Raw genomic sequence first — 26,299 nt, 5'->3', positions numbered from 1 at the left:
CTTAGTTTGAATTAGAGCTACTGGTTGTTATATGAAACCCATTGTCATTTCTTTCATACACTGTTTGATGCATATGCGTGCTTATGCACAAATTTGAATAACGAATGAAAAAAGAAAATGTTACCGAGCTACCATTACACATAAAAATTACAACTAGCATGACTATTTGGGGCGTTTAACCTTTGGGATTGCATAATATCAGAAAATCCAGTTATGCGACCATTGGTTCATATAATTCATACATACATAATGAATGAACGAGAAGACCTCCAACATTTCGTTGGGGTTGGAATACGGAGGACGGGAAGAACAGGAAGTATTTTTTTTTTGAATCATCAATTTTAGTTAGTTGATTTGGTGGAGAGTTTTTCGATAATAGCGTTTTAAAGGCGTGTCATCATAAAGTTTTAATAAGACAAAGTAAGCAAATTAAACTGAGAACGTCTAGGATAAACGCTAGGCATCACTTTCTTCACACAACAATTTTAGCCCAATCGAAAGGCAAACACTGCACTTCTAATTCCTCTCCCGTAATTGCAGGTCATGAATCATGAGAACATGATCTGCTATTCACAATTTATAATAAAAAAGTAAATGATTTCCTTCGTACTCGCGCCCGATTAAATTTTAGCGTACGTTATACACCATCCGGATGTACGAGCATTATATAATACAGAGGGAAAAAAATCATTTCCTACATGGTGCAAAAAGTCAGATATGCATAATGTTAAATATATATATATGGATAGATGGAGTATATCATAGCATATAATCATATACCTTTCAACTTAAACTCAATTCTCGGTACCGCTTAATACTTGCTCAAGTCGGGGTATTGTAATAATGACGGTTTTGTTGAAAATTTGCGACATTTTCGTTTATTTCCTGTTTTATGCGTGTACAATATTAAAATGTTTTTATGTTTTGTGTTTATTAAACAAAAATATTTATGTTTTCATGGCATTAGTGATATAATAATAATGCGAGAGAAAGAGTGCTGTTGTGAATGCGGCGGCGGTTAAATTAAATCATTTGTGTGAGCTTTTTTTTAATATCCTTAATAATATGTTTGGTTCACATATCGTATGTACACACACACATCATTACATGACGTGTATACGTTATCGAGAGTGAACTGGTTGTACACATTATCCATTATATACGGTAGTGTTGCTTGTAAATTATTAAATTTGTTTTTCACCGTCAAATTAGTATCAAATTATGAATAATTAACTTTTATTGGTTGTCAGCGCTGATGTTGGATGGCATTATTATTAGGACATAAATTTAAATTTAATTTCGTGTCAGTAAGTAAATGGGGAATTTATTTCATTTAATAAATTATTGCCAGATCAACGTCTTCACGCAGTCTGTTAATTTATTGTTGTGTTGTATACCATTTTGTTATAGTGCAGTTGCAATATTGGGATGATTTTATAGACATTAGAAGTTTTCCAAGTTTTCGTCCTACTTTGGTATGATGGATGATAATTGTAGATCTTTTGGCATTCAAAACAAATCAATTTATGAATCAAACAAATCGGCAATGTATGTGTTAGGTCACTTCTCTTTCCTAAAGAAAGGACGTAATGTTTGACTACCCTCCCAGATAGTTGGTAGCACAAAAGCCATAGAAGAGGGATTCTTTTGAAAAAAAGCTTACCGAAATCGGACGCATTTTCCAGTGGACTTTTTTATATGTGCCTAGAAAGGTATTCGACCCTAGAAGCCAAACCACTTTGTGTGGCTGGTGAAAGGTGATCAAAAACCGAAAACTTGCACTTTTCTTACAAACATTTCTCGAGTTACACGTGCCGTACAGGGTCGTGTGGGGTATCATTAGAAAGGTAATCACACGTACTATTGAGCCGAATAGGGATTTATTGGGTTTAAAATTCATCGTCACTGAAATATGTGCAGTTGAAGTTTTCAACCTAAGACTTACACTGTTCTTACTAAAATTTCTCGAGGAACACAAAACGTACATGGTCGTGTAGGGTGTCATTAGACAGGTAATTTAATGTGCTTTTGGCCCAAATAGGGTCTTATGTGGTTTGGATGCATCTACGATGAAATAGAAGTTGAAATGTTTAGGTGTACATATTTCATCATAGATGGATCCAAACTTCATAAGACCCTATTTGGCCCAAAAGCAAATTGAATTACCTGTCAAATGACACCCTACACGACCATGTACGTTTTGTGTACCTCGAGAAATTTCTGTAAGAAATTGCTACATTGCATCACTCGTCAACCACAAACTTAAGGGACTTGAGTGAACCCGCTGAAACAAATTTACATCTCAATTTCACTGACGTCCGCTGTAACATATTTTGATGTATGATTATATCGGTCTCAATGACTAGCCCAAAGAAGGTCTAGAAGGTAAAGATTTGTGATTTTTCGTTTCTGGGGTAAATAATCGAATTAAAAAAACAACTTCGTCAAATGTTAATTTGATTGACAAAGTGAAGCTTTTTGCGACATCCTCTCGCTGGGCAAACCTAAGCTCGAATATTCTGTTTCGAAAGAACAAATTTAATAGAAATGGGAAGTGGGGATGGTTATCCAGCTTTTGCCAATAGTTGATCTTTTAACAAATGTTTTGAGTTCATTTATCTGAAGAAAAAGTAAAAACAGCACCACAAGCCTTGCTTTTATGCTTAGTCTAATAGTGTTATCAAACTTTTTAACAAGAAACAAACCTTTCAGGAACTAGTTGCATATACATATATATATACTATAATGATTAACCATATCAACCCCTGAATACCAATCAATGATTGTGAGAAACCAGGGCTTTTAAAGACTTTAATGACACGTGTTCAGCTAACTTACCGAACCAGTGTGATCTGATCGTTTAAACAATTGTTTCACTCGTACTGAAAGAACATCTTCTTAAATCGCATCATTATCCATCAATTCGTCTCCAATTGAAGAAACATGTTTCACTCGGATTCCCTTTAAGGCAGCATAATATGTTCTGATTTCATCTCCCATAAAATTGAAATTGATTTCACCTATCAACTGTATCTGTGTATCTGATTACATGATAATCTTATTCACAAAAAAAGAATTGAATTTTAAATACATTAAAGATGAAAGGTTCTTCTGGCATTTCTTCATATTTTTTTTTCTTCAGCGCATTTTTTTAGCATAAATTTCCTTTGATCTTACTAATAAGTTCCATTCTTTATTTCATCGCTGGTAATTTCAAACCCTTCCAAAATAATTTTATTTGCTATAGTAAAAAAAAAAAATTGTATGTAGAGTCAGCTGTATCGCTATATTGTAAATGTTTCTGAAAAATTTTCGTTTGAAACGCTTTTGGTAACAAGTGCTTTGGGCATCTATTTTATTTTCACCTGATGAAAACTTTTCCAATAAAACATTTGAAATTGAAAGAGTACTCCATTAATTCTGTTTCATTTGATTACAGGTCGTCTGTGGAAATTACTACTGCATAAGGTAAGCGAACTTTTTTTTTGTCTCTCCATTCATTGACAACTTTGAGGTAATTAAATTATAAATATCGGGACTTTCAACCATTTGCTTCGTTTTCATTATTCGAAAATGTACAGCTGGTGTCAGTCATTCTTGTATCGGAGTTTCTTCAGCTGAACCATCGAGATGGTCACCGATTCCTATCAGGGCCGGACTCAAGAGTCTGCTTGTCTGTGAATGCTTCCCAGCTCATTTGTGCTGTAACAGAATGTGTAGATTGATGTATAACGTACCAGATGATGCAGACAAACTCGAATTTAATGTATGCTTTTTCACACGTTGGTCGTTCAATCACACCAAATACCATATACTTATTGAGGTGACAAAGCAGTGAGTGAACAAGCTGGCAAAACCACTGAATCAAACTCAGACACAAATTTGGTTAAAATTAACTGTAATTTTTATATAAAGCATTTTCACTGGCGGTTTTGGAATAACGTGAAGCTTGAAAAGCTTTCTTATAGACCCCAAAATCTCACGCGCGTTTTGAGAACAACATCTGTCCATCTGTTAACGACAAAAATATCTGATGACAAGCCTACGTAATCCATACATTCTATGAAAATGGTTTGTTTGAATCTAATGTATAATCGTTTGTTGAATCAACGCATTCAGTTTCGCACGACCTTCTAAAAATTTTACAACGTAAAGTTTCTTCAGTTAACGCATTCGCAACGCACGGAAAATTTTCAAAGCAAACTGAGAAATAACTCGTTACCCCAAGCACGACCATCAGTAATTAATATTCAAAACATTTTTGATGAAATTAGATGATCGCCTTCATGAATTTCCTCTTCAAAAAAAAAAAAAAAAACTTGACTTGGCAACTGAAAAGGAAACGCAAAAGCTAATTAGGTCCTTTCTTAATTCAAATAAACAGCTCTGCGATAGTGGATAATTGTAACGCAACAATAAAAACTGTACACAAACATAGAAAGGAAAAGAGCGAAGGATTTTAACGAGGATGATCTGTTGACATGGTTGGAAAATAGTATCGATGGAAATAAAGAGTTGAACAAAATACAAAAACAAAAGAAAATTTCACAGATTAGCCTCAGGATACATGAATATACCCAACCGTATTACATTTCGAAATAGAGGACGAACGGGCTTCATATTACAAAATGAATTCTCAGAAATTCGTTAATTAGTTTAGAAAATTTTTAAATTCAAGTGTTCCGGCTGTTAATTGTCGCTGATATTTCGGAATGGCTTGTTCGTCGTTTGAGTAATTTGAAAGTTTCTTCCGGTTAGTTGCGATTTTTCGAAGAATGTCAGCCAATTATCGCGACAGAACGTTTATAATCGACAGTTCCGTAATGATTGAGCTTCGATAAAAACAAAATTGAAACTTCGATTGGAAAGAAGTTTTGGCAGATTTGTTTGTTCAGATGTTTGTTTAACAATTTTTTCCCCGAAAGAATCGGTATTTTATCAACATATGAAAGAGTTTTCTCGTTCAGGCACTACGTAAAAGACGCTAGTTTGGAAATATGCCAAAAATTGAATTTTCCAAGTGAGTGCCCTGATTTGCTTCACATTGTGTGTACCAAAAATTCAAGTTGCAAAATATAATATTTATCCAGCGAAAAAAAAGAGAACAATCCATACCACCCGGACCATGAACAATTTATTGTATTTCAATTCAATAATATTCTCGAACATCAAGCCATATATACGGGCTACCTCCTCAATTAAAAAAGTACGATTTTTTATTCCTTCACTTCATAATCATTAATCAAGTCTCTCCAATGCTCAATGTCCCCAATCGAATTTTATAAATTTCGTTCACGCACAAAAATGTTGGAAAACCCAATATTGTGGTCGTTTCGACCCGGGATGGGTATAGAGAGGTGGAGTACAGATGGGAAGAGAGAGAGGCAGGCAAAGAATGAAAGAAGAAATGATATAATTTAACGCAAATTACCAATAACCGCAAAATACCCATAATTTGACAGATTCCAATCATGATTCTTTAATTTTCGAATAAAATTGGAATTAGATTATTGTATTGGATTTTTGGCCATATATACATAAAAGCAAACCACTAGCCCAACATCGTCTGAATGTATATGAAATGCGCAATGTAAATAGAAGGTGGAGTATTGAGGTTCGTTCGTTTATTTTTTTGGTATAGCTACACGAATTTAAATTGAATATTCAAATATTGTGTAAAAAAACAAATTGAAAAAAGAAATAAAAATACAAAAAACAAAATTTAATGTAAAAAATATTTCTTTTCTTCCGAACGAATAAAATGTGTGTGTCTGGATAGCAGACAATTCCACTATAAAAGCTGATCAAACCGACAATTGTTGTGTGTGCGATACATTGAAATTATTAATCAAAAGTGGTTGTGTTTTCGGTATATGTTCAGGTGTCGATCGCATAGAATAGAATATAATATGATGTATGTATATAAGTGAAGACAAAATTCTCCCATCTTATTTTCCGCCGCCGCATAACTGTTATGATAATGTTAGTTATATCACACTGAAATTTAATATACAAATTTAATTCAAGAATTATTACAATTAAGTTCGGTAAAAAGACTTTTCTGAGAGGGTGAAATATTTCGAATAATCTCTTTCTCTCTTCTGTTACGTATTAGTCATTACCATATACGCGAATGAAGCAATTAACATGCGAATGACTGAAAAACTTTCTGCCAACAGATATATATACGGAATGGATATACCCGGTACAAGTATACGTTTATGGAAGAATACCATCTTCGCGTTTATATATGTATATATATTGCCTATGTTTCTCGGTATGGCATTGTTTTATTTACTGTGTCGAAATCACTTTAAAGTGGAATAATAAACGACATTTTCCGAAATGCTTGAATAGGAAAATAGGAAATTTAAAGTCATTATTAAAGCTGTTCTGCTACGGAATAGCCCCGTAATATTTTGCATTGACAATCTATTTCTTTAGTTCGGTGTGGGTATTATATATACGCGTAGAGATACGTATACATACATATCACAGACGTATACAGATATAAGTGACATGAATGGAAATGATATAATGGTTTGATGTTCAAATTAAAGGGGAAGGATATTAGCAATTATGTGTACAAAAATATATATTTTCCATTCTATATATGTAAATATAATATAAGAAGCAAACGAACGACGATGCGATGTTGAGTGTGATCTACATTACGTTTAACCCATACATTCACTCGATTAAATAAATGTCTCGGGGTTGAACGCAAATATCGAATATTACATTTGCAATGCACTTAACTCAACATAAACAGGAAGATTTCGAGATTTAATCGTTGTTTCTCCTAAAATTTCGCACACATTTCACATAATAAACAGTTTGAGCAAGTGACATACAATTTAAAAGTAAACTTTTAAAAGTTTGAAATTATAAGTAACACCTTCCAGATCTTATTGTGTGAAGGTGTGACTTACAACTTCCCACTTATAAGTTGACTTATAAATTATACGTCATTTGCGCAAACTGTCTAATGTATTTCCATGTGTGGACCGTAAAGTCATCATGCAAACTTTCTGTTTGGTTTGACGTAGATATGAAAGAAAGAAAGACTTTCAACGACGTTTAAATAATAGAAGATTTACTCGTCATTAGCATAATAAAGCTATATGTAATGCACCACAATATAATTCGTCTAAAGTGTTCGTCAGATTCGAATAAGTTGAGTGGTCGACGAGTGATGGGTTGAAATAAAACTTTTGTATTCATTTTAAATGGGAAAGCGCACAAGCCGTGAATATATCATATTAAAGAGCGTCTGGAGCACACACATAACATTATAATTCCTCGCTTAACTTTTTTTTTAAAAACATTTTTCATTGTAAAACTTTTTTCGCCTTTGGACGATATTCGAAATCCTACAAAAAACAACGAGAGATTCATATACTGGGAAACAAGTGACTAGTAACAATTCATGGAATGTTACCAGATATAGAAGTCGTGTTTTTTGAAGGAAAATACTCAATGCGAGAGCATTAAATTGGTAATAGATACAGACTGCTGTGGGTTCTTAGAGGGTGTTTCGTTATCGCAACGAAATTATTAAATCTTTTACTTCATTTGTATTTTTGATACAAAATCTATTACTTCAATTTATTTATCATACATTTTTTTAAATGTTTTTTGCTATGTTAATAGTGTAGGGCGTAAGAGGATTTATTCTTTAATTCTGTCATCGTCGTCGATGGCAGATGACTAAGCGCTTCTATAAGGTTAATGATATCGACAACTCTATTTGATGTCGGTCTTTGAAATATAGCTCCTACAGTTAATTACTTACTTAATCCACTTACAAAAATTCAATTTATTACATTGCTTCTATGTTGATTTAGGTTTGAGGTGTCTTAAAATTGGAAATAACGTCCAAGCAGTAAACGTTGATGCATTAAAGTCTTAGCTTTGTACTTTATGAGCATACTTTATTCATATGGTTTTATACGTAGTGACGTAAACTTAAAATATAGCAAAGACCATATAGATAGAATTGTTATCGTTGGTACACAGATTACCCTGTAGTGCGTATTGTAGAATTGCTATTTTTTTCACTATCAAATTAACTCATACTTTTAGAAGATTGCTACACCAATAATGTTCTTGCTTCGACTTGATTTGTAATTTGTTGCAGCAAAATTAGTCGCTTCCTAAAGGGAACGGTTTAAATACATACACAGGAATATAGAGAGCGGAAGGGAATATAAAATTCAGAGACGTAAATCGTGATGAACATCGCTTTATATTAGACTGATGACTTTGTTAATTAATTAAATATTAATTTTCGTCTCATTCCCGGTTGTTGAGCCGAACAAAAGTATAAATAATATTTCGGGAATATAAAATATAAAAGACAATTTGTAAAGATTGCTTTTCTCGTTTATTTAACGGATAAGCACACAGCATTATGTTACCCATTTTCCATGGGAAATATTTTAAATTATATTGTTCCATTTACGCCATCCATATCATAAATAAAGTAATTTAGAAAGGGTGTCGCATTTTATAATTTATAATTTTGGACATTGTGTGCAAATTTTTCTTAAATAAATTATCTCGGTTGTATGATATTGTCATAGGGGGATATCCATTAATTCCGTTCAAGTCTATAAGAGCGCTGTGGCGAAGCTTTCGCCCGAAAAGAGCGTAAAGCGTACCGATGAATGGAATATGGTTCGAGAAATATTGCAGCTTAAAATTTTTGAAATAGGGAGGGTGACGTTTATGGATGTTCCCACATTTCGTGTTCAGTCGCAACAAAACAATTGGAAAATAATGTCAACCCTTCTGTCGCAAAAATTTGCCTAAAACATTTTCTTGTTGTAATTTTTGAAAATATTGTGTAAAATTTGAATTTTTTTTTTCTATTTTTTTCCCCACAAATTTTCAATTGCTTGTATGTATTTGAAGTAAAGAGGTATTTGAGGATACCGGTACGTTTGTATTGCAGCTACAACAAAGACTAAGTCATATACTATACCATAGATTAAGTGCGACATCAGCGATCAATTATAGTTAAGAAACGCTATAGAATTTGGAATGTAGGACTCAGTTCGTATTTGTCTGTCGAAATATAGGGAGGATTTTGTATTTCCAGTTTCATGTAGTTAGTAGCGCCTGTCTTCACGTTTCTTCAATTCCAAACGTATTTGTAAGCGAAACGACTCTCTTTACGCTTCTTTTGTTGGCAAAATGAAGAACGACGTGGAACAATTAAAACTGTAGAATGCAAACCAAGTAAAAACTTTAATTGTATTGAGTTTAAAAGTAATCTCTTTTAATGGACGCCACATTCGAAAGTTTAAAATTACATAGCAGTTTGCCGCTCCACGAAAATGATCCATTAAATCAGGAATATTTTCGGCTCATTTTATGTGAATTTCTTTGTGATATTCAACATTTGCATGGCAATTGTCGGAAAAGACAGTTACCGAAGCTTGTTGTTCAAAATTCACACTTTTAACTTTCTATTAAGATTTCATTCCGTAAGTAGCGCTATTGCAATGTTGGGCTGTGAAAAAAGCACAAGTTTGAGAAAAAGTCGTATCCCTCACTCTGAGAATTGGTAATTTTGTGCAGAAAATGTTTCGATCCACAAGCTTTATTTGATACGACGCCGAATGAGATATGGTAAAGAGATTTTCATACGACACTACATTTATATATGTCCGCTGAGCCGACAAAACACTTTGGCACCACATTAGATGTACTGTATATGTATGCAAAACTGTATGAAAAAGATATTAAATTGAAAAAGAGTTACGTCGGCTGTTGTTGACTTACCAACTATTTTTAGGATGAAAACGGATCGTTTGGTCTAATGTTTTCTGTTCACATTTGCTCACATTTAATACTTTTCCGTGTATTTCTTAAACGTACGTAATACGTATACTAGACCTTGTAGTCAACACTTGCAAGACATTACGGATATTATGAATAATGTTCCATGTTCATCGTTGGTTCAGTAACCGACAGTAGTGTCGACCAGTCAGTCAGTTGTCTCTTTTGTTTTCTTAAATAGTGTACATTGACTAGATTGCCGACTGTCTGCGAAACTCAATAAACCGAGTAGAGCCAAGCCAGCAGAAGAATACATCAATTTAACCTTTCAGCCATGAAATTCGTTGCGTCTTGCATGGAAGTCGATAAATGTAATTTTGATGATATAATAGTCCCTACAGCAGTTACATAGGGAGGTTTGGTTTAAATATAATATTTTGGAAAGTAATATATATACGAGAACCAACTGTGCCCAACATTATTGAAATTTATTGCAATTTGCAATGGAGCTGGTTGGAAAAGTTTGTCTAGGGAAAATGTATTTAATATTAAAAACATTTAATCTGTATATAACACAGCGAATGACTCAAAATTTATGAACTAACTGAAAAAAAAACCGATAGTAACGGTAATTGAGATTTATCGGCCGAGGGCCGATAAACGCTTCGGCCAAAAATCATTAAAATCAAAATTTAGGAAGTTACTTGTAATCCTTCTCACATCTTGGAAGGCTTTAGTTGAGCTAGGAACAGTTTTTGACATACGTAAGTAGGCTAAATTTCAGCAGCAAAGGAAGATAAAGATGCGACTAGATGTTGGGAACGTGAATCTAGAATCATTCTAGAATAATGTGAAATATTGCAAGCCAAAGTCTTTCGAAATTCATTTACAATAATGATTCTCTGTTTTTTGATTGTTTGACCGTTGGTCTTGTGTCAAAAACATTTCCTAAATATCGATCGTTTGGGCGCTAATCTTTATTAAACGTCAGTCAATTGTCCCTCTGCATACATTCTAATTTCTCTGTTTTAACACTTTAAATTATAGATTCATATTCCTAACAGTTTCTTCTGCTCAAAGCTTGTCGCTCGAACATTGAAATGTAGAAAAATAAATTAAAGAATTATCACATTTTCGTTTTCAACAGATTTTACAGAAATTCTAGACCAACAAATTTGACAGTCTTGATATCGAATTGTTTTTTGGTATTTGTCTCAGTAAACTAGTCGTTATACGTGTGCAACGTGTTGTATTCCGTCTGGCAAGCTTGTCGAAATTACAATATTTCTCAAAGCCAAACTTAAAATTGCACCATCATCAGATCTAAACTTTGAAAAGTGAAATTCATACACTTCATATTCATCATCGTATGTCGATTTTTTTTTCGTTCGACACAATCATGCATTCCAAAATACCAGCCAGGCATTATATTTTTTATGCATAAACTTATAGATTCATATATATATATATGTGTCTATGAAATCTTTAAGGGGTCGTTCATAATTTACTTAACGCAGTGAGGGTATAAAGCTGGCGTAAATGTACATTAGCATATTTCTCAAAAGCAGTTGCTTCTCTTACTATCATCAGTCCCTCCTATATCTCACACCAAAGCACATTTTTTGAAACCCTTTTTACCAGTTTTTTTTTTGTTGACAAGGGTGCCAATAAATGAGTTAAACAAGGGGTCTATACTATGTCACAAACTTCTGGCAAGCATATACTGTCCCATTATCCCCAAAGAAAATTTTTGTCGGAGATACAGGAGCGACTGATAAGGGTAAGAGAAGCAATTGCTTTTGAGAAACACCATACGGTACATATTATTCTCAAATATTTTGGTGGAGATGGGAACGACCCCTAATTTCAACTTTCCATTTTGATAGTTTAAAGTTATGCATAGTTAATTCAGTAGATGCCATTTCGAAAACGAAAGATAACAGTGGAAATATCCGTCTGAACAATTTAGTTTCATTACAATTGTGCATCTTCATCTAATGAAAACAGCGAGTGACATAAAATTATGTTTTGATGAAAATTGCATTGCGAGTGCTTATTGGAACTCTCTTCCATTACCATTATTCCGTATTATTTCTTTCACACGATGTGCAATCTGTGCAATAGGGTGGAGCGGGAAAAAATTTCGATTTTTTATCCAATTTCGACATCGTGATCCAGAATCAGTAACTCCCACTGATCATTTTTCCGAAAAAAGAATTTTTTAATTTTATGATTTAGGGGTGCCGCCGATGGTATTTTTGAGTAGAGTGTAAGGGATTTTTCAAACATTTATAGCGTAGAAACCTTTTCCGATGGGTTCAATGATCTTGGTCATAAAATGTCTAGAAAAGTCCAAAATTTATTTAAGTATAACATTAAATTTGAAAACAATCAATTTTGTGGACTTACGGCACTTCAAAGTTAAAGCTCTGTTCCCAACGAAAAATTCATCAATTTTGAAGTGAAATCTCGGTATGAAGTTGCATTATGACATAAATCAAATTAAGCGTTATTTAACTTGTAATTTAATGAGGAATTCAAAACAAAAGAAATATTTGAAAAAAATTACAAATTGTAGATGTTATTGACAAAGGGTGACGTTCATGCAAAACGTTCAAGAACATCTACAATTTGTAATTTTTTTCAAATAGTTCTTTTGTTTTGAATTCCTCATTAAATTACAAGTTAAATAACGCTTAATTTGATTTATGTCATAATGCAACTTCATACCGAGATTTCACTTCAAAGTTGATGAATTTTTCGTTGGGAACAGAGCTTTAACTTTGAAGTGCCGTAAGTCCACAAAATTGATTGTTTTCAAATTTAATGTTATACTTAAATAAATTTTGGACTTTTCTAGACATTTTATGACCAAGATCATTGAACCCATCGGAAAAGGTTTCTACGCTATAAATGTTTGAAAAATCCCTTACACTCTACTCAAAAATACCATCGGCGGCACCCCTAAATCATAAAATTAAAAAATTCTTTTTTCGGAAAAATGATCAGTGGGAGTTACTGATTCTGGATCACGATGTCGAAATTGGATAAAAAATCGAAATTTTTTTCCCGCTCCACCCTACTGTGCAATCTGTGCAATCTGTAACTTTCTACTGAAGTGAAATGTACATCTAGATGAATTGGGAAGTGCATCCGCGAAAATTCTCCCTGCCCATCATACTTTCAACTGTACAAACTAATAAAGCTCGTTCAAAGTGGCCATTAATCTGAAACATTTTTCTGAATTCAGCTAAAAAGTATGATCATCATGACGGAACATTTTGCTCAACGTTACATTACATCCTATCTTAAGGAATTCCATCCGCTTCACCAGCATATATATATAGCTCCATGGCGATAATTTTACACTTAATCAAAGTTTAATTAAATTTTAAGTTTCACTAACACTTTCCCAGCCAAAATTTATAGCGAAATTTCTTCATGCATGCATTGTATAATAACATTTCGCTCTCGTTTATGTAACGATCTAATAAAATTTATAATCAAATTGAAGTAACGATATACTTGTTGACTCTTTTAAATCAATATGTCGTCATAAAATATACTTTACTGGCATGATGCACATAGAGCAAGTGGTATTATGCATTGTATACGTACGTAAGAAAGATGCAATATATTCATGTTCTTAAAATGTAAATGCAGAAATTAATGTGTTTCCTGCTCATTGATAACGTATACATCAAATTATGTACATTTATAAACACCAATTTCTTGACAATGACAGATTTTCAAGCAATTCGGGATAGACTGTGTAATGACTTTGTACTTAGAAATGTGCGCCGCTTAGATCTTTAGCATTTCCGCAAACTGATCCAATGCTGCTATACACTGTCTTGAATACGAAGAAAATCCCACTTTCGTATCCAAGCTCTTCTTCTTGGTTTCTGTCATTTGTTATTTAAAATAACATTGTAAATTGGAGAAATCAGAAAAAACGAACGGCCGTAACAGTTCAGATCACGAACGTTGGATTTTTTAAGTGAGCAAAGCAGTAATGATGTAGACGATTCGGTTTCTTTTGACTGAATCAGAAATTGTTGTGACCAAGGCAATATTTAAGAATGTGGCAGGCGAATTATTATAACTAAAATATCCAAACATCTGAAGCTCGCCAGTTTACATCGCAAGTCTATAGTCTTCTTTGTTTAAACTTTACTTCTGTCATTCTTGTTCTTGTTCTCTTTAATACATGATTTTTTGGAAAATTCAATCTGTTCCTGACAGTTGCAGTAGTAGTAGTAGTAGTTCATGTTGTAATTTTTGTTAGTTAACCTTTAACTAACCGCCAACAACAGATGTAAAAAGCCATTGATGTAATTTGTAAAAAATGACACACGTTCAGAATAAGAGGTGTACCGTGGACACAATTCGAATTGTACATGCCAATCTACTGCCTATCGGTTTCATTAATTGTCCGGTTCAAAGTCGCCAGCGGTGTCGACGCACAGGTCTGCTTCTGTTCATATCGTGTTTAATAACATCTCGCATATATGTGACGAAGGTATGACATTATGGCAAGCATATATTAAGACTAAGTGAAATAAAATTTTATAATCTTCAAAGCAATTTTCACATAAGTTGTTGGATTTTGAATTTTATTTTCGCCTTCAATTCAAAAATAAGATAATCTTTTAGATTAAAATCAAAGTCTTTTTTTTGCGCTCATCTTCTCTAACGACATCATCATTCAAATTGACATATTTTCATTCCTTGAAAATGTCATAATGTTAAATCTAAAAAAAATATTTAATCGACCCAATTAATTTCAGTTGTTGTTCAACGACAACATCAAAGATTTTTAGAAAACTTTTTCATAATATACGAACGTACGTGTAGTATCTACACGATATAGGGTGGGTCGATTACTTGCGAAACTTTCAGATTTTTTGAACGATATTTTTTGTGTCATTGCAAATGCAGTGCTCAATTGAACAGTTCGTATGTCTTCTATTTTAACTTAACCCCTCCAATAACCCTTTTAAAAAGCGGCATTGACCGTTGAACCCAATGTTACTTAACCTTTCACATACGACTAACATATCAACAATATTATATTTTATCAAGTGATTAACTCCTTTTTAGATGTAAGTATTTTTCACTAAGCTTGACATTCATTTTTTATTTAAGACTGTATTATCGAGACTCATTGTTTATTTGTGTCGTCGATGTTAATATGGGATGAAGATGACATAGCAAAACACGTAAAAGTTGACATCATCTAAGTATTGTCTGCCAAAACAACAAAAGAATCAAATGTTATCCAGGCTATACTTTGAATATTGAATTATTTTTTGAATGGAAAGCGGGCCTTCGAGGTTGTGAAATTTTAACAGAAGAGAAACCACCGCACTATCATGCTTTTTGTACAGTGAACTGTTTTTAGTATATAGTAAATAGTGTATAGCGAGTCCTCCGGCTAATGTTTGTAAATGTCGTTGAAAATGAATATTTCCTTTTATCTTCTGAGGAGTGAGGAGAATCTCCTCAAATATTACCCACATGTTATCCTTGAAGTGCTAGATTCAGTTGAGGTTTGCACCCAATTACAAGTTCACATATGATTAGTATAACAACTGGAAATAGCCACGGCCGAGTATTGAAAAATTAAGAAAAAGAAATCAAAACACCTGGAATCAGAGATTAAAACCTACAAATCTACAAAATTGCAGAAATCATTGTGATTCTTTTGCATCCTATAAACAGTGTAGTTCAGTTGAGAATTGGTTGACATAACTGGAAGATATCTTAGTGATGAGTCATCGAATCCACGAACTAATTTGAATGAGGTATCTAGTGTTGTACGATATATCCGTGTTTCAAAAGCTAAATCTGGTGCTACAGAGGAGAGTGGAATTTATTAAAATATAAATATAACGTTTCCAAAGTACAGCTGAATTTTTTAATAAAAATAATTTTGACAGACAGGCTTGTATGGAAATCCAACATAACAACGAAAAAAAAAATTGAATTTTCACACAAAATTCAAATTTTTAACGGTCAAAAATTATTTGTATAAAAAATTCAGCTGTAGTTTGGTAATTGTACCTGATTTAAGTTCCGGTTCCCGCCCGATTCTTTTCGATATGAACGCAACTGTTTCGATCCACTCTAGTCGGTAAATAGACTAAAGTAAATAGAAATAACAGATGAAAACACTAACTAATATAATATATAGGAAACAACAGTTAAACAAAACCAAAAAAAGACACAAAAAAATTGTGAATCATCTCCCGAAACTTACTATGCATTTATTTATACGATATAAATATGGTAGTCGATAAGTCCTAGAGCTGTCTACATAAATTTTCAATATTTTTATTTGAATTTAGATTTTCAATATTCAAAATTAAATATTATAACGGAATATAATACAGCTGATATACATATATATACATACAGTTACTTATGTATGCATAAGCGAAAAAGAGTATGCTGGTTGGAAAATAAATTCGCACACGCTATAGCTCTTCTACAAAATTTTCTCGTTAAATCTAATAAATTATGTTTTAAACATTTTCGCCAATGAAAAACGATTCGATATGTATAATATCTGCGAACTACATCAAATTTAAAATCTACCGCCAAGACACAGTGTTGGTATATATCTTATGTGCACATATATATGAGTAATGTTGAAGTGAAACATCTAATTTATACCTCCAGCTCAACAAAATGTATGTATAGATATATAGAGCTATTTAGACAGCATTATCCTTGTACACAACCAGCGAAAACACCGTCAAAAGGCGAATTTATTGATTATTTATTCAGTACAGGTATATACGTATAGATAAAGGTATCAATTAAAATCAAATGGAATCAGAATTTTGTTGTGTTTTTCTTTTGAGTTTACCGAAAAAAATTTTTTAGATGATTTTTACATTTCCGTCTACGATTTTAAATCCCAACGGAGGTGGTTTATTTTGCAGAGATTTTTCATTCGTACGAAAAAGATTTATTAATGTTATTAAAGAGTAGGTTTTCATTAAAAGAAAATGATGAATAATTCTTATCAGGTGTATACATAGTGGAAATGGTCGATTTTTTGAGTGGGTCTCTGTGTGGGGTATTGCCGTAATAAAAGATTACAACATTGCGATTGTAAATGAGTTATTTACAACACAGAGTGAGGAGATGTTGAAGTAACATTGTCAATAGTTATGAATTCAACCAATTACACATACGATAAGATCGTTACCCGGAATGAATAACATACATCGGATTGAAATCGGTTCGTTCTCATAATTCTCACTCTGTGCAAATATTTTTTTTTCTTAAAAAATTTCAAAAATTTCTTTAGAATCTTCGGTGTAGCGAAGAAATATTTTCCTAAGGCGATCGAATTACAAATTTTGGAAATTTTTGCATTTTAAGGCACCCTCAAAAGGATATTTAGAACAAAAAATCGTTACATCGGTTTATGGTTTCGATCTAGAAATAGTATCTTACATGACAAGCGATAAAAATATGAAAAGTAGAGTTTTCCTGTGGATTTTTTTGATCCGAAACGTAGCCGAGGTCATTAAACACATGAAGACTAGTATTAAATTGTATTTCTAGAGTAAAATACTAATATTATTTTCTTCTTTTATTCCTTGTGACGCTTACAATCGCTAAACCGAACTGGTGTGCATACGTTATATCAGCTGGTCCCATTTGGAATTGTATGTGACCAGCTGGTGCAAAATAACGTATGCATGCACACCAGTTCGGTTTAGCGATTGTATATATTTAAGTTGATATATGGACAAACCATATCCAATGTAATCTACTATTATCATTGACTCAGACGTACCTGATACATACTTTTTCATATCACCTCAAAACTACTCCTGATCACTGATAACTGCACAGTAAAGTGGTTGTTAGCGTTTGTCTGTTAGAAGCATCACATCTCATTAAGTAAATGAGATTTGTTGGATGCGGTAAAATTATTGCTCATGGGAGGTAATTGTCACTTGTACATTGTTATTATAGACTCCGAACCGTTATTGTCGCCCACTGGACATTAATATTGCCCTCAGGCATTCAACTTCATCTGATCGGTGGCCATGTAGTGAGAAATAATTTGAGCTATGAGAATTGTGTATCGAGTTTATGTGTACAGGCCAGTGTGATAAACGACACAATCGTATCACCATTCAAAACAAAACGTATTTAAGTACCACCGCCTACAAAATGAACCCGGCTAACCTAAGCTTTAATTATCAAACAACACGTTTGTTTCCATTGTTTCGTTAAATTATAACGTACAAATTGTATTATATGTATAACTCTTGTGACACAATACGCTCTGATCATTTGTTTGTAAATTTCGAACGGAATTCAATGCAGATTAGTGAGTTAATTAATTTAAATCGACGTTAAGTTGGAAATCGATTTATAAAATAAAAAATGTAAAAGAATTTCTTACCGAGGAGATATAGGTGCTGGGTGTATTAAATTTATACTTTTGAATTTTTAATGTTATTTAATGGCCAATTTGTCTGTTGTAAATGGCACTTCGGATCAGGGAATTTTTTTTTAGCAAACTTTCCCATTCATTTTTAATTTATTGCTTCCATTAATATTTTTATTGCTTTCATTAAATATTGTTTCATTGGCTTTCTTTTGCAATACTTAGCATTATACTTACTGGTAATTACTCTGCGCCATAGACACATTTTTTTGTTCTCGGGTGTATTTATGGTAATATTGGAAACAAAACAACCATCACACATTTTCTTGCGATTAAATGAGGCAATTTCAAAATCATAAGTTCGGTTGTTTTTCTTTCTATGTTTTGCATAATTTCACACGTTCAACTTACACATTAGATTAGACTCATTTTTAATGCCGATAAATTTCGCTTAACGATGACAAATGATGATGCATCTATCTAACGAAGCAGAGAACTGTTAATTGGCGTGACTAATAGGCGTTTAGTTTCATTTATCAATTCTATGAAAAGCGACAAAGGTTGAAAAGTAATATGGTTATTTATTGTACATCTCGTCAACTTGTGTCGAGGTAGCGCAAAAGATCAAAGGGCATCAGTCCGTTGTTCCACCGAGAAGAGAAGAGAAATATTAACTTCAAAGCTCTCCGCACATATAAAATACGTAATTTAATATACAGATGGTTTCGAAGTTTTATTGACGTGGTGTAAAATGCTTGCTTCCGTGTCTAATAGTTATTGACTTTACTAGGGAGGTAATAGGGTCATTCCCTCCCTAGAGAAAACCCTTTACATCACTCGTAAAGTAATAGTATTTTATCTGTCTAGAACGATAATCTCGAGCTTATCCCTCTACGGAGTTTTTGTTTATCTCGATATATCTGTTCTCGACAGATAAAATATGATATGCACCTGTTGCCAGACTGTTATTTTAACGTGTAGGCATTATGACCCACGCCTTCGGCTAGGGCAATAATATCCTACACGTCAAAATACCAATCTTGGCAACAGGTGCATAATATATATTATCGCATACGCGGTGTGATTCCCCGAAAAAATTATTCACCTAGGATATATAAACAAACATTATACTTCTGTAAATTGTCAAAGTGTCATTCGCATATCTTGTTGTCTCGTTTTCGCTTATGCTATAAAAAAGAATATGCACGTATGACAAGCCGTCTCGGCAAGCCTCGACTGCTTTGACATACGTGCATAATATTTATTACATGACTAGGGATAAAAAGATGAAAAGTAGAGTTTTAGTGTGGATTTTGTTGATCCGAGACGAAGCCGAGGTCAATAAACACACGAAAACGAGACTTTTCACTTTTATCCCGAGTTATGTAATGGATTTTACATGCTGAGGGCGTCGAAAGACGTGCTTCAAACATGAAAAGTACGGTTTTCGACGCATGTAGCATGTAAAATAGCATACTGAACACGGGAAATAATTTGATATCTCGTATGAAGATGAGTAAACGTACTTCGGGCTGAAGCTCTCGGATAGTTTTACTCATTTGTATACGAGATATCACAATATTTTTCCCTGGTGTAGTAATCCAGGGATAAAAAGCTGACTTTGAGTTTTCAGTACACAACTTTACACATGAACTACAAAACATTCTTGTAAGTATATATGAGATTATGCTTCGCAAATATGGAATACACATTTACACTGCCTAATCACGTCAAGCTATGCAAATCGGATGCAGTTTCCAGTGGACTTTTTCATATGTAAATAGAAGAGAAAAATATTTTTATCGTCGATGCTTGTGTGACTAGCGAGAGGTGATCGAAAACCGAAAACATGCATGGAAATTTCTCCGGCTACACGAAACATACAAGGACGTGTGAGGGCAAAATCCTCGAAAATAGACAGTTTGCGCCAAGTTGGAAATTATAAGTCACATCTTCATACAAGACGTTGTGGAAATTTCCTTATAATTTGCCATTAACCAAATGATTTCACGATTTTACTCTTAAGTTTTTGGGCTGATTTAGAGGATCTGAAATTGCAGCTAAACTAATATTTTTGATCACATTTTTTCAGTGCATTGCATTTTCCGAGTAGCGGAACTAGACCTTAAATTTACACTTCAAAGCCACATTCATCAACACACTACCAATGCATGTTTGATGTCATTAGAAAGCTAAAGCTTATCCATTAATCTCAAAATTTCAAAACTAAATTATAATCCTTGAGGAACCAGTCGTATTCAAGATTTGATCTATATGGAAGTTATGGGCAGTCATGGCCAAAAATAAACGATGAACAGCTTACACCAATAAGCATCAGACCACTTCCATCGAAACTTTATTCTTTTAAAAAATGCAAATATACGAACCATTGCTCAGTATCCCAGGATCAAAACACAATCAGTCATTTCCAGCCAATAATTATAGCCAAACTGTAAAAACGATCAGACAAACCCATATATTATATTCAGCCTATAAGTAAAATGCAAAGTTAATTCGAACAATCAACTTTTTCGATTTTTCAAATGCATTCGTATAATGGCTGAGCTATACAGAATAATTAAATGGAATCGATACAATATTCAAGCAGTGAATCATACAGCAAAAAAATATTTATTTCACGACGTATCGACTTCATTTGGTTGCAGATTTGTGCTGCAGTAGTGATGTTATATTCAACCACATTCCCATTAAATTTTCTACCATGCTGCAAGAGAAATACATTTACAAATACAATGTAATCTGTCTGAGTAGATTTTTCTTTTATATCAAATGAAAATTAATCTGAATACACATCTGACGCAGACCTATTTATAAAGTCTTATGACTTTTCATCCTTTTTATCATTTTACTTTAATTGACATTCAAGTCTATTTCTGTATCTGTACCGTCGAGCTTGACCTACAAATTAAGGGAAAGTTCATGGCATGTGTACGTTTCGTTGTACAGTGCTTTCAACTTTATCAATTTAACGCTTTTTGATATGAAATATTTGTCGATATGTTGGCTTGAAATGATTTCTTTTACTAATTGTCGTCGAACTCGGTCAGTTAATCGATTGTGGTGACTTGAAGAGCCACACAAAATTCCATTGCTCGTCCAATCAATTTTTTCTTAAAATATGAAAATGAGAACCACCGCGAAAGCTGACAAGAACATGAGTCATAATATTTAACTAAAAATGACGTGAATTTGTGGTTTCTGGCAGCACTTTATAAGTAAACCAAAGCTTTATTAACCAAATTCGTTTAATTCGTGTTGAGCATTTTAAAATTCAAATTTTACATAAAACCAAACACCGTAAACATGATGTCAAGTGTCATGTCTTTCCATCGGAATACCTGAGAACAAATATTTGCACAATTTATTCAAATGATGTATACATGGGAGAGGTATTATTGTTGTAAAATTTTAAGTTACTTACCCATTGCCATACACTTTCGCCTGCTTCTGTACCCTATCTTTAAGTTGTGACAAACTCCTCGTAAGCCCAAAGTTTTTCTTTAAATATTTTATTTGACACACAGTTGATTAACTTTGAGAACTTTTCCGAGATTATGGCATAGTAAAATACTCAGATTTCTATTGTCTGATATATAACTTTCTGGTGTAATCTTCTTTGCTTTTCTTTATTATTTGAAGCTTCGTTTTTTTTGCCTCTTCCTTTAACAAATTCGTTGTTTTAAACTTTTGTGTATGCGGAAATGGATGGAAAGAAAATTCTGTTGTCTTGAAGGACGTCGGTAAAAATATGAATATCGTTGGCTGGGCATAATTTTCTTTTGTTATGATAAAAAGTAATAAAAGAAAAATGGATAAAAAGTCTCGTTCTAACATGCTACACCGATAGAGATACGATTACATAGATCTGGTAGCAGTGGAAAAAGTCAATTAAATCAGGAAATTAAGAGAAAAGTATTGATGTTTCTTTCCCCGAAACTTTTGACATTCTTTAGCGATGATTTTAAAATATTTCCTCCGTTCCTAAATACATTTAACGGATGTGTTCAGTTCACTCAGATTTATCTTTATTATTCACGTCTTTCCATCACAGTAAAGTTCTTGCGATAAATTTTCTGGAAGTTTTGCTAACTTCGTCAATATTTACCGGCATACGTACGGTCGCGTCATGGTGAATACGTGACGGATTCAAAATATGTCGCAACATTGATTGGCTCTATTGAAGCATTTTGGTCGATTTGAATTTCATGTCTGTTCTATCGAATGAGGTTGCGTTAAATTACAGGCTTACGTAGCCTAATTGGGGTAATTCAAGAAACCAATCGATTTTCTTGTGGAATATTCCTTTTTAAGAGATTGTACACAAATGCCGTTACGTCATTGCCATTCTATTAGATATACGCGGGAATATACCCCTTTCGATACAGGGAAAATTCACCAAATTCGAATTTGTATAGCCAGATCAATTTTGAGTATGCTGTGTCGACCGCGTATCATAATCTGCGTGGCATCCCCAAAGGTTACAGCCTTGGCTTATAACCTAGTGAGATTTTTATAATGAAGAGCTAGTTTTGGCCGTATTATGAACTCTACAAAGCTGCAGGGGTCAATTCTCATAAGTATAATTTCTTTGAGACGATTTGTTAAATGTATTTAACTGTCCCACTTTGTGTAGTTACATTGGATACGTATGAGCATAAAATAAAATTTAAACGAACCTGCAAGGTAAAATATTTTTACTTGTCAGTTTTATGTGAGTAAAAAGTTAAATGTTATGTGTGCGAAATGTTACGCTTCAGACTTTATGTTCGGTGTACCGGCTGTACTCTGCGTCTAGTCAGGTGTGGTAAAATTGCTTTTAAGACAAATTGCTAAAATGTTGGGGGCAGAGATGGTAAAGCTTCGGTGGTAAAACACTTCTAAAAAAACCATTTATTGTAATATACGAGTGCATACCCACACACACTCACACGCTTCAGTGTGTCTCCCTTTCGCTCGACGACTTGCTGTTTTTTTTTTTTATTTTTCATTTTTATTTATTTTTCGAACATGCTATTCAATTTTGGTTTTCAATATTATAGAAATACGTACGCGATATAACAATACCCATACATGTAGTACATCTTGAGTGTACAGAATGATCATAAATTTGAAGAAAACAAAATTTTATAAAAGCCTTGATAAATATCGTTCTGGTGAATTAGATTATGTGTTTAGTATGACTGCTTTGTATAATATATACGTAAAGATACATGAATGAATATCACTGCTTCATATCCTCCCGATGCTTAAGAATGTTTTTCGGTGCTTAAAGGTTCTAGGAATATTAATTGACTTTATTTCATTTTTAATGGGACGAAATAAATTGTCTTGTATTCATACGGTAAACGTTGTTTATACACTGAAGTAAAAGGGACCCCGACAGAAATAAGTCTTTGGACACAAAAACACTTTATTTCAAATTTTACTCTATTTATTTCAGCTGAAAAGGCATTTTAGAGCTTTGCGAATCAAGACTGTGTGTGGTGAATTTCGGGGAAATGTTTTGTCCGTTCGCAATTTCTTTACAATTGTTTGGCATAGTTTCACCAACACGTACCCGGCTGGAATAATAGTGTACAACCGAAGAATATTTCATATTTTCGTACTTTAATAATAACGGAAATCTCACATTATTGAACGTAAGTTCGTAAATTGTGAATGGACTCTTTCAAACTTTCGATTCGAAAAGTAGTGAAATCACTTCTAGAGTCGTAAGCATCTTATCAAAACCGATACACAGTCCTAAAAGCACATAAAAGTACCTTTCAAATGATACCCCACACGACCATGTACGTTTTGTGTACCTCGAGAAATTTCAGTAAGAACAGTGTAAGTCTTCGGTTGAAAACTTCACCTGCACATATTTCAGTGTGGATGAATTTTAAAACCATCAAGTCCCTATTCGGCTCATTAGTACATATGATTACCTTTCTAATGACACCCCACACGACTATTAAGAAAATTGCAATTTTTCGGTTTTTGCTCACCTTTTACCAGCCACACAAGCTTCGAAGAATTTTTTTGAACGTGGTTTTGGCTTCTAGGGTCGAAGTCCTTTCTAGGTACATATAAAAAAATCCAATAGAAAATACGTCCGACTCTGACGAGATTGTGACGACAAAGGGGAGTATTTTGTGTACATTATGATCAAAAATAACAATTCTGCGTAACTGATGACCTTTCTTGGCAACATTGACGAGTGGCTTAGGAGATTTCCTTATATTTCAGGTAAAAATCTTTGAAATTCATCAATGCTACTTAATAGTTTCAAACATTTCAAAAGACAATTTCAATTAAAATTTTAACTTGAAATGTCTTTCGTTGTCTCAATTCAATTTACACAGTTTTGTGTACTACGGAAGGTAGATGGAAACCAACTCAATTACTTCATTAAAACAAATAAACTCCATTACGTAAAACCGAACAGATATTAAATTAGAGAAGTAAAAACAAACACACAAAACTCGGGTTACAAACAAGCAAATTAAAAATCATCACCTAAAAACCAAACAATTCATTATGTATGTATGCCTCAAACATAATTAAATCAGTGACAGTGTTCTAGTCAGAGATGTATTATATCGCATTGAATACCCACTACACAACACTGGCTAAAGTTTTTGGGTGTTTCGTTTTCTGGAATGATTTTTGTACATTACCTTGTTTTGCCACACCAAGTCTAATTTACAAAAAGATTTTGTCTTTGGACTGCTTATTTTCCTCGACATTAATTATATTAAAAGTCAGCAAAATCTTCAGCGTAACAACGAAACGTTTAAATGATATATAAGTGACTCAACGGCTTCATATACTTTCTTGTTTTAAGTAGAATTTATTTGGTGATACTTTAGAGAGACCGATTAATAAAACTTTTTTTTTAATTGTCCATTAATGTCCTTATCCACTGTATAGTTACCAGCCGGGGTCTATTTATATTTCTTGATTGAAATAAGTTTTTGTGGTGTGACACCATTCGGGTCCAAATTTAAAGTTTTTTTTGTTTACCTTTGTCAATGTGAAGAAAGTATGGGCCAAAATATGCCGAAAAGACCCGTGCCCCTTGTCATACGAAATTTGTATCGTATTCACTAGAGTAAGTAAATAAAGCTCAGTTCATATTTGGCAAGTAGGATGTGATGGCTCTAAGCAAAAATACCGGATTTTCTACACCCACTACGAGGGATTCTTTTGAAAAACAGCCTACCGAAATCGGACGCATTTTCCAGTGGACTTTTTTATATGTGCCTAGAAAGGACTTCGACCCTAGAACCCAAAACCACTTTCAAAAAAAATCTTCGAAGCTTTTGTGACTGGTGAAAGGGGATCACTTGCACTTTTCTTACCAAAATTTCTCCGGATACACGAGCCGTACAGGGTCGTTTGGGGTGTCATTAGAAAGGTAATCACATGTACTATTGAGCCGAATAGAGACCTATTGGGTTTAAAATTCATCGACACTGAAATATGTGCAGTTGAAGTTTTCAACCGAAAACTTGCACTTTTCTTACCAATATTTCTCCAGTTACACGAACCGTACATGGTGGTGTGGGGTATCATTTGAAAGGTAATTTTATGTGCTTTTGGGCCAAATAGGGTCTTATGGGGTTTGGATGCATATGCGATGAAATATGAGAACTTGAAATGTTTAAGTGCCCATATTTCATCGCATATGCATCCAAACTCCATAAGACCCTATTTGGCCCAAAAGCACATAAAATTACCTTTCAAATGATACCCCACACCACCATGTACGGCTCGTGTAACTAGAGAAATATTGGTAAGAAAAGTGCAAGTTTTCTGTTGAAAACTTCAACTGCACATATTTCAGTGTGGATTAATTTTAAAACCAATGAGTCTCTATTCGGCTCAATAGTACATGTGATCACCTTTCTAATGACACCCCACACGACCATGTACGGCTCGTGTATCCGGAGAAATTTTGGTAAGAAAAATGCAAATTTTCGGCTTTCGATCACCTTTCACCAGCCATAAAAGCTTCGAAGAATTTTTTTGAGAGTGGTTTTGGCTTCTAGGGTCGAAGTCCTTTCTAGTTACCTATAAAAAGTTCCACTA

General features: G+C 33.5%; 1 protein-coding gene across 2 annotated transcripts in view; it reads left to right on the top strand.

Moving 5' to 3' along the window:
• Positions 1 to 26,299, top strand: part of LOC119069825 (octopamine receptor beta-2R-like) — a 133,437-nt gene that overhangs the window by 51,310 nt on the left and 55,828 nt on the right. For both annotated transcript variants that reach the window (XM_037173987.1, XM_037173988.1), the window contains exon 3: positions 3,440 to 3,468. The gene's annotated coding sequence lies outside the window, so the exon portion shown is untranslated. The remainder of the gene's footprint in view (positions 1 to 3,439; positions 3,469 to 26,299) is intronic.

Source organism: Bradysia coprophila (assembly GCF_014529535.1).
Source record: "Bradysia coprophila strain Holo2 chromosome X unlocalized genomic scaffold, BU_Bcop_v1 contig_39, whole genome shotgun sequence".
NCBI lineage: Eukaryota > Metazoa > Arthropoda > Insecta > Diptera > Sciaridae > Bradysia > Bradysia coprophila.
Note: the sequence above shows the minus strand (reverse complement) of the source record. Positions and strands in the feature narration are given on the sequence as shown.